The following is a 16,291-nucleotide window of genomic DNA, read 5'->3' on the forward strand; positions in this document are numbered from 1 at the left end:
TTTCAATCTTTATGTTAAACCCATTTATCCTCCTGAAATTTGATAGCTAAATGGGCACTTTAAAATAAAGGAAAGAAAACGTTCATTGAAAACATACTAGATGCTCAATAAATGTTTATCAGGCTAGACTCCCATATAAGCAGAGGGGATGGGCACTATACAGATGTACTCCTCTAGAGTTCTCATGACATTAGGTAAGGTAACAATACTCTCTGCTGTGCAGGTAAGAAATCTGGGGAGATACAGAGTCTTGCTCAGGGTTACACCATTAACAGGGGCTCAGAAAGATTTGCCCTGACTTTAAGTCCCTGTGTCCAACCCCAGCAATTAGGGTGGTTCTTAACATTCAGTTCCTCATGATGAGGAATCTTAATTCTTTTAGACTAAATTGGCTTCTCCTGTGTGTTAAGCATGATTAGGCTGTTCTCAAAAAGTTCAACTCTGTTATGTCTTTTTCTTCTAAAGTCAGCTCAGCAGCCTGAACAACATGCAGAAATTCACATACAGATATACCACAGTAGAGTGGAGTATTTTAAAGAACAGCCTCTAACTCTACGGTATCTTTACCTAAAACTCGATGTTCGAGTGTAGTTGGAAATTCAGAAACTGGCATGATACTAGACCTCGGTCATATCAAGTACCTTTCAGCAACTGCATGGGCTCACATTTTATTACTGTTAAATAAAATAAAAATTAGTTGATTAATGGAATTTAAAAGATCACTAAGTATTTTCTTAAAGTGTTTAATAAAATAACCCTTTAAACAAAACCTATTAGCTGTCAGATGCCTTTCAAAAATTTGTAATGCATTCTAATTAGAACAGAACTAACAAAGAAACAGCTGAGGCTTTTAGGGCCCCGAAATCATAAAACTTTAGGCCTCTTTTCTGACATCTACAGCTTTAGGCCTCACTTCAGCCCTGGACAGTCGGCGCCTGGAGGCTGCAGCCTTGAAAGGCAGCCGGCAGCAGCTCCGACTGAAGTTGTTCTGGCAGCAGAAGGAGGCCCCAAAAGCATCTGATTATTTTAAAATGTGCTTTCATTGTGCTGCTTGCAGCTGTGAGTTAATTTTGTTTTTTTTTTTTTAAAGACCATTTGCTTCTTTAAAATCCAGGTTTTTTTCCCCTCTGCAGAGCAGCTGCAAGGAGAGCGGCTCTGGCTTGAAAAGCCCCCTGCTTTCCTGAGAGCGCCACTTTGGGAGGATGCCTTCCTTGCCAGCAGGGAATCAACACTTGGCTCCAGAGTCCACAGCCTTCCAAGGCTCTTCTCATTGGCTGTTCGTGCAAATGGGCAGATGGATGGACCAATTATAAAATTTGGAATTCCACCAATTGTAGAATTTTTAGGGGACTCCGGTAGACTCAGCCCTTTTTACAGGTGGAAAAATCTCAAGGACGGAGAGGTTAAATGGCTGGCCTAAGATTTCACAACTAGTGAATGGCAGTCCCATTGTGCATATAATGTGGAACCAGGAGCAAGGGGGTATGTAGAGAAATAGGGATGGGGTGCCATCATTAGGCAGATTCTGCCAAAAAGCATTCTTCTTCCAAAGGCAATATTTATTATAGCTGTATATTTGATAACATAAAGATGCTTAGATAATTGCTCCCCTGTTACTCTCTGGTTCCATTTCTGAATCACCTTTCTCAATAGAATTCTGAAAAACGTCACTCTACCCTCACCATTCGCCTCTGGCTCATGTCTCTGAAAAAGTACCTTTTCTCCAGTGCACCACGCCTTTTATTGTAACCAATCTGACCTGACCATGACTCAGTAGATGTGAATATATGCCCAGGGTAAATTTACTTCTAGTTTTTGCAATCCACATTGCTCATGGGGTTCACTACCAAGTTAGACAAAGGAGTTCTAGATTCTGGCATTGGAACGTCTTCATTCAGCATAAGATAACCAGTTTCTCTGCGCATCCTCTCAGGTTTCTGTATGTTCAGAACAAGCCACATGGTGATAAGCAGTAGTGATCAACCTCGTATCTGCCATTGCCTCATTAGCAAGAGGGTAGCTCTGCCAGTCACTTGCCAATCAATTTCACAGGGTGTAGGTTGTGCCTCACTCAATTCAAGTCTCCTAATTAATGGAGTGACAAAATTTTGACATTTTGTTGGCTACTCTGGCTCTTGTGGGAATTGGGGAGAAAGAATTGAAGGAGGATCAGAAGAAGGTGGAGAGTAAGGAGAGAAGAACACACACTGACTTAGTGGTTATTTGCTAGTTTTAAACTAGTAGCAATTTTTTTTACTTTCTCAAATTTTTATTTTAATATTTAACAGGAGAATAATTCAGATCCTATCTACATTCATATTAATAGATCTTGGAACTGTTAAACTTTTATTTTTATTTTTATTTATTTTAGTATTATATTTATTATTATTCCAGTACAGTTGTCTCCATTTTCCTGCCACCACTTTCTCCTGCCCTACCCACATCCACTTCTCATCCTCAATCCTTCCCCCCTCTGGCTTTGTCCACAGGTCCTTTATATATGTTTCTTGATGACCCTTTCCTTGCTTTCCCCTGAACCCCGTCCCCTCTGGTTACTGTCAGTTTGCTCTTTATCTCAATGCCTCTGATTCTATTTTCTGCTTACTTGTTTATTTTGTTGATAGATCATACTTATAGGTTAGATCATATGTCTTTCCACTTTGTCTTGTCTTTCCACTTGTCCTTCACTTGTCTTGTCTTTCCACTTGTTTTTCACTGCCTGTCTTCACTTAGCATAATGTTCTCCAGTTCCATCCATGCTGTTGCAAAGGGTAGGAGCTTCTTCTTTCTTTCTGCTGCAAAGAATTCCATTGTGTAAAGGTACCACAGTTTTTTATCAGCTCATTTACTGATGGGCACCTAGGCTGCTTCCAGCTCTTGGCTATTGCAAATTGTGCTGCTATGAACATTGGAGTGAACAGGTACTTTTGAATTAGTGTTTCGAGATTCTTAGGGTATAATTCCAGCAGTGAATTGCTGGGTCAAAAGGCAGTTCCATTTTTAGTTTTTTTAAGGAAATTCCATACTTTTTTCCCCAGTTGCTACACCAGTCTGCATTCCCACCAACAATGTACTAGGGTTCCCCTTTCTCCACAACCTCACCAGCACATATTTGTTGATTTGTTTATGATGGCCATTCTAACCAACGTGACGTGGTATCTCATTGTAGTTTTAATTTTCATCTCTCTGATGACTAGTAATGCTGAGCATCCTTTCATATGTCTATCGGTCCTTTGTATGTCCTCCTTGGAGAAGTATCTGTTGAGGTCCTTTGCCCATTTTTTAATCGGATTGTTTGTCTTCCTGGAGTGGAGTCGTGAGAGTTCTTTATGTATTTTGAATATTGAATCCTTATACAAGGTATCATTGGCAAATATATTTTCCCATATGGTTGATTCCCTTTTCATTTTGCTGATGCTTTCTTTAGCTGCGCAGAGCCTTTTATTTTGATGAAGTCTCATTTGTTTATTCTTTTCTTTATGTCCCTTGCTCTAGGGGACATATCGGTGAAAATATTACTGTGAGTAATATCTGAGATTTTCCTGCCTGTGTTCTCCTGTAGGCCTTTTATGGTATTATGACTTATAGTCAAGTCTTTTATCCATCTTGAGCTTATTTTTGTGTATGGTGTAAATTGGCAGTCGAGTTTTTTTGTTTTTTGTTTTTTTGCATGTAGCTATCCAGATCTCCCAACACCATTTGTTGAAGAAGCTATTTTTACTCCATTTTATGCTGCTGCCCCCCTTTGTCAAATATTAATTAACCATAGAGACTCGGGTTTATTTCTGGGCTTTCTATTCTGTTCCATTGATCTATGTATCTGTTCTTATACCAGTAGCAGACTGTTTTGATTACAGTGGCCTTGTAATATAGTTTGATGTCAGGTATAGTGATCCCTCTTACTTTGTTCTCATTTCTCAATAATGCTGTGGCTATTGGGTCATTTATGGTTCCATATAAATTTTTTAAATGTTTGTCCTGTATCTGTGAAGTAAGTCATTGGTATTTTAACAGTGATTGCATTGAATCTATGAACTGCTTTGGATAGTATGGACGTTTTGATTATGTTAATCCTTCCAATCCATGAACATGGTATATGCTTCCATTCATTTGTGTCTTCCTTAATTTATTTTTTCAGATTGTATAGTTTTCTTAGTACTGGTCTTTTACCTCTTTGGTTAGGTTTATTCCTAGGTATTTTATTTTTCTTGTTGCTATAGCAAATGGAATTTTTTCCTAGTTTCTGTTTCTGATAATTCATTGTTGATGTACAGAAGTGCCTTCAATTTCTGAATATTGACTTTGTATCCCACTGCTTTGCCAAATTCACTTATTAGTTTGAGTAGTTTTTTGGTGGAGTTTATAGAATTTTCTATGTACACTATCACATCATCTGCAAACAATGACAGTTTTATTTCTTCCTTTACAATTTGAATATCTTTGATTCCTTTTTTCTTATCTTTTTGCTGTGGCTAGGACTTCCAGTACTATGTTAAACAGAAGTGGTGAAAGTGAACATTCATCTTGTTCCTTATCTTAGTGGGATAGATTTTAGTTTTTGCCCCTTGAGTATGACGTTGGCTGTAGGTTTCTCATATATGGCCTTTGTTATGGTGAGGTGTGCGCCCTCTACTTTGCTGAGTGTTTTTATCATAAATGGGTGCTATACCTAATCAAATGCTTTTTTAAAATAGTTTCTAATTATAAAATCAATATGTGTTCAGTGTAGAAAATCTTTACAAATACTGGAAAACATAGAGAATAAAATGAAAATCCCTTTATTTAAGTTCGGTCTATTTTATTTTCATGTAATGAAAACCTCATTGTCATTGGTCTAAATGATTAAGAATATGTTAGCTCATTCTAAAATTAAGGCAGAGACATGTGACAGTGCCACCAGATAGTTCTTATGTCACCTCTGCTCTGTCTTCTGTGTTTACCTTCAGGACAGATTTTCCTTTTGGTCACGAAATCTTTTCCAGTAGCACTTCTGACTCCATTTTTCCTCATCAATGGTCAGGGAGAGAATGGGTATCTCTAACCCCACTAAAAGTCTTTCAACTCTCTAATTGGAGCAAACAACATTATATGCCTACCTGTGAACCAGATAGTAATGCCAAGTCAATGCTTTGCACTAAATGGCTCAAGCCTGAATTGTGTGTCCACCTTTAACTTAATAACCATAACTGGAAAGATCAGTCATTTTGATTGACCTCACTCAGTGATGGACCACTCATGGAACTCAAGGTGAAGGTCAGTCTCACCAAATCAGATGGCTCCTGCACATGGTGTGGAGGTAGGTGATATAGTGGAATGGATGCTGGGGAGTCAATCATAATCTGTTCCATATACTAATAATCTAATTGCCTAGAAAAGAAACATTTTTGGAATTTTGCTATATAGTTCCAAAGACACACATATACTATTTGTATAATTGTTTGTGTATGTATTGCATATAAGAATTTTATTGTATATATTCTTTTATGGCTTTTTTATTTTTCAATGAAAATTATATCATCAGAATTTTCTCTTGTCATCAAATATTCCAAAAATTTAAGCTATAATAAATAACATCACACATATACCATTGTTCACATACAGGCTTGTTTTCACAGGATAGAGTATCAGAAGTGGAATTGATGAGTAAAAGAGTATAAACAAAACTCTTGGATACTCATTACAAAATCACCACCTAAAAATGCAGTGGCAATTTTACACTCTGGCAATAGTATATATTAGCATATTTAAGTATCCACACCTGCTATGATTTTAAAGCCCCAAAGTATAAAAATATTGTTTGAATTAGTAGTTAAAGCTGTGAGGCAATGTAAAAGGAGAGGTCACTGATTTATTAAAAATGTGAAATTTAGAATATAGAAGCTCTTGATTTTTTTCAACCCATGATGCCTATACCTATCCTGAAATTAAACAAAATAAGATCATATGTGTGTGAAGAAGAGAACTACCATCCCCTTGGTATCTATAGCATGGAACTCTATCAGTCTTGACTCTTTGATATGTAAATTGAAGGCATGCAATTTGGGCTGCCTTGGGCAAAAAGAAAATGTATTGACTCATATAACAAGGAAAAGCAAGAGAGTAATTGGGAATGACCAGAATCAAAGATTTCAAAGTACTAGGATGCTTCTTCTCTAACCATTACCTAAACAACTATCTATGTCTTCTACTGCAAATTAGGATTCTTTGAGTAGCTGGATCTCAGCTGCTGGAAGCTTCAGAGTCTGCATTTTCTCACCTTCACCAGCAGAAAGGCTCACCATAGCCTCAGTTTCAAAGATCCAAGCTACACCTTGTTTTTAGGCTCAGTTTTTCTGCCGATCCCTTGCTTTGGGGAGAATGAAGGTGAGCTTCTGTAAAGCGTCCAGTTACAACTTGATTGGCAGCCTCTTACATCACAGATATAATCTGTGTAGTGGCAAGCAGTTCCCCTAGTGGAAAATGGTATAATTGGAAGAAGTGGAAGGCATGCTAAACTGACACAAATAACTTGTCTTACAAATGTTATCTTTTAAGATCCTTAACTCTATCTCATAGTTACTACCATAAATGTGTAGAGGAGGAAACTGACTCAAATTAATTGCCTTGGTTTCTCTCTCTCTCTCTCTCTCTCTCTCTCTCTCTCTCTCATACACACACAGTAAAGTGATGGAACAAGATTTTAAACCCCAGCCTAATTCAAATTCCTATGCTCTTTCACTAATTATATATTAAACATTCTTCAGTAATATGGCTATTAGGTAAATAAAGATACTAATGCATGGATGGTAGGCAATAATAATCATCTCAACCCTCCCCACACACACTCAAATAACCTTCACATGTAGCCATACGGGAGTATCTTGGCTTGCCACTTACCCATGGGAGAGAATGTTTCACGTGGGTCCACCATCAGCTCTCTCTCTCAGCCACAACTGCCCAGGGCTGATACAGATCAGAGAGGAAAGGTAAGAAGGAGAGCACAGGTTGGAGGACACAGACAGCCTTTCCTTGGCCCTCTCCAGGTTAAAATCTAACATTCACTCTAGGAAGATATGTTGAATTTCCATTTGATTACCTTTCGATCATTTTTTTCTTCTGTACTCCAGGACAGTGGGCTCTCTCTTCCCTAAAGTGCACAAAATGGCTTACTGGCCTTACAGAGGGGCCCACAGATTCAGTCTGATCCATACATATCATTTTGTAGTGTAGGGGAATCATAATCAGACAAATTAAATGACTTGCACAGAGTTAAAAGCCCAACTAATGTGATAGGAGAATTCAAACTCAAGCTTCACATCTTCCAGGCTAGTGATCTTATACTCACCCATGGATGTTTCAGTCACCACAAAAAGAAATAAGGAATTTGGGTGAAAATTAGCACCAGGAAGCATCTTCAGAGAGAAAGGATAAAGGACAATGAGAATCTGTGAAATTTCAAAAGAAAAGTATTCCACCATCTCCCCAGAAAGAGAAAGACACACATCCAATGACAGCAGTGGGAAAGATTAACTGAAGACAGTAGTGGAATTAGGACCAAAAAGAAGTCAACAAACATTTATTACATACTCACTAGGTGCCAAATACCTTTCATGTGCAAGGGTCTGGGAACAGAGCAATAAACAGCACAGACAGGGTCGCTGGCCTCACAAAGATAGCAATGTAGTGGGGAGACAGATGTTAAACAGAAAGTCACAGGTGTGATGACTATTTTAAAAGGTCAAGTGCAGGATCCTGTAGAAATGCAAGTAGTAGGAATAACAGTAGTAGGAATCATTCATAAGAGGGGAATTTAAGTAGAGACTTAGAGGAGTAGATAATATTCAGGAGAATGTAGAGTAGAATAATGGGCCAGGAAAAGGAAAGAGCATGCAAAAAGGCCTGGAGGTGAAAGAGAGTGGTGATGGGTCGATGTGAAAGCAGATCCCTGTGGTTAGAGCACAGAGCAAGAGAGATGGTAGATCAGTTGTCTGGAGAGGCAAGCAGAGACCAGAGTATGTAGAGCTCTGTGAGCTATGTTCAAGAATTTGGTCTTTATCCTAAGGACAATCCAAAGTGTTTTGAGCAGGGAGAGGAAGAATCAACCATCTCTGCATTTTTAAGAGATCATTCTAACAGCAGCATTGAGAGATTAGAAGGACTGAAGCTGAACATAGTGAAAAACCTCTTAGGAGGCACGTGGCCTGGTCTGATTAAACCAGGGTGGTAGCTTAGGTATGATGTTAGCAGTGAGGAAAGGGAAGGGACTCAAGGCTTGCTCCCATTGTTCCCTGAACCATGCATAGGAGGAAAAGCAAAATCAAACCTAGTCTGTATATAAGGAGGGTCTCTGAGAATTAGGATAGAAAAGAACCCAAATTGCCTCCTGTTTACTAGGAAAGGATTACAGAAAATAGTACATGGAAGAAAAATGAAATTAGGTGCTGTAATTCTAATACACAGACAATATTTACTGACCAGATACCGCTGTAGAAATTTCAGAAACACCCACTAAAATCATAAATGAAAATCACATATTCGTAACATTTAATGAGAACACAGGCTGAATTTACAGCCACTGAAAGTGCACTATGGAAGAAGATGTTGATTTACTTATGGAAGATGGAAATATATATGATAGAAGAAAACAATACACAGAAATGTGATAAACATTTGCATGAAAATGAGTCGTTGGAAAAACTCAAAACTTCCACAATACTTTATGTACCAAATTATATTCAGAACAGTCAAAATGAAATGGTAGTAAATAATAATAGTGCATTTTCCTGCCGTTAATTTTTTTTCACAAAACTTCTGTTGACTTCTGTGGAAGTTCTGCATCTAGAATGTGGCCCAGGAAATTTATAGTCTGTAACTCAGAGACCAAAGACCTTGAACATCAAGAAAATCTCTTACCCTTATTTATATACACTGTTCTTTATCACAAAGGAAGAGTTGGTACCCATTCCAAGTAACCAATCATTATGCAAGGAATATTCTGACTCACCCAGCATCCTTAATCAGTAAATGCTGTGCCAATGGAAAGAGAGTGGGAAGAAGTCACAGCATCCATTAATAAAAAATGACTGGGGCTTTCTATCAACAGAAGCATCATTAGGAAATGTATGGTAGGAAAATAGTAGGCTGTAGATTTGTGGTGGCAGAGATGGCAATAGAATGCTAACAGGTATACTCTCTTAACCACTTTGTTTTAAAATGATGCTGGATTTCAGGTAACTACATATGTGCTTAATACAGTATTCTCTATCTTAAATTTCTTGCTAAATTTCTGATTACAGCCTCAAAAGATGGTACTGCCTTACCTGACCTTTGGCCCTCCCTCCAGCCTCCAAACACGAACATTTCTCATGTTTCCAGTTTTACTGAGATGACATTGTATAAGTTTAAGCTATACAAGTTAATGATTACCAGAATAAGTTTAATTTTAAAAATATAAAATACTTCATCAATGTGCATGCTATTTTTAAACAGGGTTATGCTAATCTTCTCTCTATCATTCCAGTTTTCTAGTATAAGTGCTGTGGAGACAAGCACCACAGATATTTCTGAAAGGTAATTGGTTGTCCTTTGAGCACATCGTCCATACATGCCTTTGGCAAAAGATTAATCTGCTATCAAGGGAAAGGACCTCAGATTAATTTAATAATTTTTGAACAGTCTTCTCTCTTTGCCACCCTTTTCCTCCCAATCATGAACCCTTGAATAAATACAGAAAATATGATAATATAATCTATATTTCAACTGAGGATGCTTCTTGGCCACACAGTAGACTTGTAATTTCAAAGTAACTGTACTGCATTTTGAAGAAAACAAGCCAGTCATGTTCCATTAACAGAAAGCCTTCTTTAGCGTGTGTTCTGGTAGATTCAAGAGATCCAAGTCATTCACTGAAAGTGGATGGGGGAATTATAAGTTCATATCAAATACCTACAAATCTTAGTAGATGGATAAACTAAAGCTACAAAAGTCCCCATTACTGTATAACTTTTCAAGTATCACTAATGCACATCACCAGTGGATTAACTAATAGTATTCTGCTTTAATAGCATTTCTGCCCTATCATTAACCCAAGCATGGTTCATAAAGTTATTCGAATATCCATAAATAAGCTTACTAAAGTTTCTGTGTTTTCTAGTTCTATCACCTCAATAAGAAAAACAGCATCAAATTTCCCATCTAGGTTCAACTGTGTGGATCTGAAATCTAAGGACTAGATAATAATAATATCAATAGTTATTCCAAATGAATTCAAAGTTCCACTGTGTCAGTGTGCCATGTCTTGTTTTCAGAACATCATGGTTCTATCCCTAGTCCTGCATAGTAAAATGATGTTGCTTTTAATGATATGCCATTATTAATCTATATTCTACCCTCAGAAAGAACCTGTATAGATGATATTTTCAAATAACTACCCAGTCTATACTAGAAATTATACTGGTTTTGATAAGAAGTAGTTGAAATATACCACCCACAAAAAAAAGTCCTATTTAATCCAATCTTCTATTGGAATTCCAGGATTTATGTCACTATTATAGAAAAACTCATTTTGGTTATAGCACCAACATGGCCAAATAAATGACTTCAAGATGCTAGAAGAAAGTATTTGGCCAAGATAAATAGGTGTTCAAACAGGCCTCCCCAGCTTGCTCATTTTGCTATATGGAAAATGAACTAACCCAGTTTAATGTACACCAAATGAGATTTGGAAGCACTTTCTAATTCACTTCATTTTGTATCAGGAATGAGCAGTTTTTGATTTCCCTGCTTCCACCCTTAACCCCTACAGTGTGTTCTCAACAAAATGGTTAAAGTGATCCTTTTAAAATATACATCAGATTATCCCACTCCTCCACTCAAAACCCTCCCCTGTCTCAGAGCCCTGGCAGTGACCCGCAGGACCTACACACCCGGGCCTCTCGGACCCATTTCGTACCCTGTGCCTCGCTCTCTTTTCTCCAGTCCTACTGGGCACACTGTTTCTCAGACGCGCCCAACATATGCACGCCCCTGACATTTGTACTGTCTGTCCCCTCTAACCGGAACACTCCTCTCTACTGTTCCTGTGACTCGTTCCCTTACCTCTTTCAAATCTCTACTCAACCGTCACCATCTCAGCAGGCAACCCTGCCCAACCTACTGAAAACTGTATTCCACCCTCTCTCCTCACACTCCCAGTTGCCTTCTAACAGTCTACCTAGTTTTTACATTTATGCCTATTATCTGTCTTCTTCACTAGAATTTAAATTTCACAAGGACAGAAATTTTAGTTGATTTTGCTTACTACTACATACACAGAACTTTAAACAAGACACAGCATGTGCTTGGTGCTTAATAATACTAATTAGTTGACTGAAGGAATGAACGCCAAAGTCACTGAATATGGCACAGATCTAGCACACTGAAAATCTGCAGATGTTTTACTAAAACCCATGGTTTAAATTCTGTTAAGCCTTGTTTTTCTCAGCTGTGAAATGGAATAATTGGAGCACCCAACACTTACGGTTGTACAGATTCAGGGAGAAAACAAATGGAAAGCATTTAGGACAATGCCTTGCATATTCATTAATTATTTTAATTAGTCCAAAAATAATAAGAGTAACATAATAGAAATAATAGCTAACATCTATATAGAATTTTATATTTTTTAAAGCCCATGACTCTTTTCATTCTGTCTCGGGATCCTCCCAGATTCATTCCAGGCAAATAATGACACCCAGGTCCTCAGTGTCTCTGCCTCTGTGCTGTCACGTTGGTGGCCAACCATGGGTGTACAAGACTGAGGCAGGATCAAACTGAAGTCTTTGGAGGTCAAGCCCCATTCTCTCTCCTCACCATCACAGAAAGAAAATATTACCTTCGGCTCAAGGCTTTAACAGAATGAAAGGCCTTTGAAGTAATGTTTTTATGTGGTTGTTCATTTCCTGAGTCTGGACATCTGAGTAAAACATAACTTAGCTAAGGTGGTGGTCATCAACGAGTACTCTTCAAATTCTAAGTCAAGACTTAACCACTGGAGGATGTCTCCTCACCACTGATCATTGCTTCAGTCAGATATGTGCAGTTGAGACCATTTTAATCATCTACGTATGTCTCAACATGCCCATAAACACCTCCAGACAAAGATCAGTCTTTTTTTAGGGGAGCACCACCACTCCTGATTCAGTCTCATCTACAGGGTAAGTGTGTAATGAATCTTTAATGAATAAATAAATGAGTTTTTTAAATGGTTGAGTTTGCAAGCATTGTCTGCCTTATCTTCCAACACAAATTATCTCCCTTTTTTTCTACTAAAGTAATTAGGGTACAAGCAGCCGTCTAGAGCCTTCCTGCCTGCTCCACCCTTCACAATCGTGCTCATTGTAAACCTAGTTCCACGGAATGTTGTACACAAAAAGAATGACTACAGGCATTGTCACTACAGGACTTCTTGGGGCCTTTCCTACACGAATGCACATTGAAAATCCTCAAAATTTAGGTAGCATCCACAGTATTTTTCAAATTTATTGGATCACACATCCCATCAGAAATAAAGCTTTTTGCATGGAATTTCTCTAAAGTTGGTTTTCCAGAAAATATGTTTATCTATAACACACTCAGGGTCTTCAAAAGTAGAATCCATAAAAACATTCAAATGAAACACCAGGAACATGAAGAGGTCAAGGAAAGTTCATATTTTGGAAACCTGGATACTTACAGGGTAATTTTACTTAGCTTTACTATTTACTTTCTATTAAGCCTAACACTAGGTTTGTGTAAGCACACAGGTACTGAAATAGCATTATTCAGGAGGAAGCTTTAAAAGACTATTTTTAAAAAAAGAAAGAAAGCACTGGTTTGGGGCCTTACACAATCTCGTGACTCTCAGTAGAAAGCCAATGCCCCTCATAGTTAAACTGACGATGGGAGCGAAACAAAGGGTGCTCCTGTCCTACTGGCCCTAACACAGGGTCTCCACGCCCATGTAAATAAAAACTTACAGGGAAAGGCAAATTGACCCACAGGCCTTTATCAGTTGATTGCATCTTGATTTTACTTATCAGATAAGATTAAATAAAACTAATGAGGGAGTGGGGGCACACACCACCGAACTTACATATCTAGATGAGGCCAAGAAGAGGGTGGCAGAGGCGTGAGGTCTGTCAGGGGAGAAGAGCTGTAATTGGGCTCCATGAAGGAGGTGAGGGGGAGGTAGCATCAGGAAGAAGGGTCCAGTAAAATGAGAATGAGAGAACCTTGAATTTCATCTTGTGGAATTCCTCAGCGTGGCTTTAATGACAAATCTTGAGTGCTAGGATTTTCATAGGAAACAGTAAACAGAAAGCCAGGAGACCTAACCTGGTTGTGTAAATGTTATTGGCCAAAGACACAAAGACACGTAGGGAAGGAAGTAGCATCCAGAAAGGACACTGACTTTAGCAAATACAAGAAGTTACTGATGGTATGAGGTCCCCAGAGCCTGTTATAGGCATTCAAAGTAAAAACCAAACCAAACAGCCTTTTATCGGTATTAACCAGATGTATGCCGTTTCTCCCTTTCTCCACTCCACCCCGAGAATTCATCCTTAGCCTTAGCCCCTGGATAAGGGGATAGAAATTAGCTTTGTCTCTGTTGTGTGACAAATTTCCACTATGTATGTTCACACATACCCTCTTCATCACTATTGTGCTAGGTCCTATGTTTAATTTTTTTTCAAGCTCTAGAAATGTATGGACTCTTGGAAAAGTATACAAATCTCCTCTTCTCCTGAAAATAGAAGGCTTATGAATTGTGAATGAACTCCCTGGCCTCCGAGATGTAGTCTCATTATGGAGACTCTTCCTAAACTGTCAATCTATAGGTTTCCTCCTCTTCTCCACATTCCCACTATGCTATTTCCTGCAAGCTTTTGGGAATGTCTGGTGTGGCCCTCTCGCCAGGCAACCGCCCTTAAGCACAGCTATCTGAGGCAGACACATTCTCTTAGGGCTCTCTTAGTCTTCCCTCATTTCGGAAGGTTTTAAGAGAAAGATTTAAAATGGGTTAATCTCGAACCCTGAATGAGTCACCACGCTGCGGAGGGAAGACGCACAGCTCCCGAGGAACGGAGCTCACTTCGGCCCAACAGGGTGAGTCCTCACTCCACTCAGTCTCTCCCACAGTGCCCGCCTCAAAATTGCTGAAATCTGCTTTTCTTTATCTTCTTAAGAAGATCGAATTTCCCTGGATCTTTTCCAGGATAAAACCCACTCATTTACTTGACTCATAACGTCCTCTTGAAAACTAAGTAATGAAAGCAGATGCTCTAACTCAGACACATACTTTCTCACTCAAACGTTCATCACAGCTTCCCACCCAACGCTGAGGCATTATCTGTTGGGAAATTCACGATCTCTGAAGCCCACAGAAAGGTTATTCCGGCTCTTCTTGTGGGTTCCATGACTGTAACTTTCAGTTGATCCAAAATTTTGTTTTATAAAGCCTTTGTGTCCTTTCTCTGTTTTGACTCCTACAGGATATCCACAGGAAAACAGATATGCTTTTCTTTCTGAGTAACTCATACTCCCTCTGGTATTCCTACCATTCTACTACAACAGCAACTACTACAATAACAAAGATATTCTTTTTCTTGGAAGGAAAAGAAACCTGCTACCTGGAGATTACTTTTTTTGGCTCGTCACAAATACACTAATATGCTTTCAATTGTGCCCCCGAAATAGGGAAAAAGGCAAAACATGAGCAATTATCTATCCCTGCTTATTCCCCGTTCTTCCTTTCTCCCTCCAGGCATGGGGGGGGGGGGGGGGGGGGGGGAAGGAGAGCATATAATTGGCAAGTCATTTCTAATTGTTTCCATAAAGCACTAGGCCCTATACCTTGAACGTGACCCTACTTACAATTGCATCATCTGCTACAGACCAAAATGTTTCAGCGTTAAAGAATCCCAAAAGCAGACTGTTACAATAACCTTGTGTGCCTTATCGAATGGCTGATTCAAAAAAAATAAATAAATAAATAAAATTAATTCATTAAAAAGACTCACATTCAGTATTTCATGTGACTGCTGTTGATCCTCCGCGGTGTGCTCAAACTTTTTTTTTAGAAATTGCGGGAAGTGTCAAGACCCTTACTTGTTACAATTTAATTTTCTGCTGCTAAGGCAATTACAGTTCAATGAATGATGATTCAAACACATCGAAGTTTTCATTACTCTTTGCTTAATTTGTCAGTTAATGCCTTTGAGTTCTATGGTTTCTCCGACAGTCTTAACTTGCCATTAAAAACCTGTCAAGGAAACAACCTTCTGATTCCGATGGTTTAAAGAGTATGTATCCTTTTGTTGTAAAGAAAGTTAGGACTCGCTCCTCAACCAGAATATTCATATTCTAAGAATGTTCAGTTAGGAAAGGTTGCAATCATTCTGAATTAGTTTTTTAATGCAACAGCACTGCAATAAATACCAGAAAAAAAGAGTTCATGCTTAAGATACTATATATCATAAGAATGTTACTTTCTATTAATGTTTCTTAGTAGTTTATGGGTACCTGATAAGTGTTGGACTTTTACATTCCTCTCCATGTCCCAGGCATCCATTACATTTACATGTTTTATACTTCTCTAATATTTTTGCAATACATTTTCCTGAATCAGATGATGACAGTTAATAGAATGTTTAAGACACAATATAAAACCTTAAATGCTTTTGCTTATACTGAGGGAAAAATGTGTACATAGATTGGATTTCAAATTAAAACCTACAATGATGTACCCAACAGTTTTGCTTCTGCTGTATGTACTAAACTATAACTAAATGCATCGCACGCAATACTACAGCATCAGAACAAATAAGCTCCCGCACTCACAGGCAAGCTGGGTGATTAAGGACCTATTAGTGAAGGGAAACATAACAACAGTGCTGGAATGTAATAGTCCATGAAATTCTTATTGGTAGGAAGAGAATCTGCAGTAAATAAATATTAACCCAAATGCTATAGAAAACATAAAGCAAAGAGGGGAAAACACATTCTTTAAGCTAAAATATAGGTTAAGAATTGCTGACGGTGTCAGGAAAGTCTATTTGCATACCACAGGGCTCCATCTGCTGTGGAAAATATAAGCTGCAAGAATGATTTAATGTTTAATAGAAGTAGTAGCCACTGTTAATTATAATTTGCACATTTACAAATCAGCACTGATAGCAATACAAATTATGAAATATAAGGGTGTTCTGCTGGATACTAGGGAAAATAAGATGACAGACAAAGTTAATGGAGTATCCCTAACCACAGCTCTGTCAGAACACATCAGAGAACTAAT

General features: G+C 38.3%; 1 non-coding gene across 1 annotated transcript; it reads right to left on the reverse strand.

The window, feature by feature from the left end:
• Nucleotides 1–9,423: 9,423 nt before the first annotated feature.
• Nucleotides 9,424–9,531, reverse strand: LOC119042774 (U6 spliceosomal RNA). The gene has a single exon (XR_005081283.1). It is a non-coding gene; the product is annotated as a U6 spliceosomal RNA (small nuclear RNA).
• Between the last annotated feature and the right edge of the window lie 6,760 nt (nt 9,532–16,291).

This window comes from Artibeus jamaicensis, unplaced genomic scaffold (genome assembly GCF_021234435.1).
Source record: "Artibeus jamaicensis isolate MK-2021 breed Jamaican fruit bat unplaced genomic scaffold, CSHL_Jam_final scaffold_1019, whole genome shotgun sequence".
Classification (NCBI taxonomy): Eukaryota; Metazoa; Chordata; class Mammalia; order Chiroptera; family Phyllostomidae; genus Artibeus; species Artibeus jamaicensis.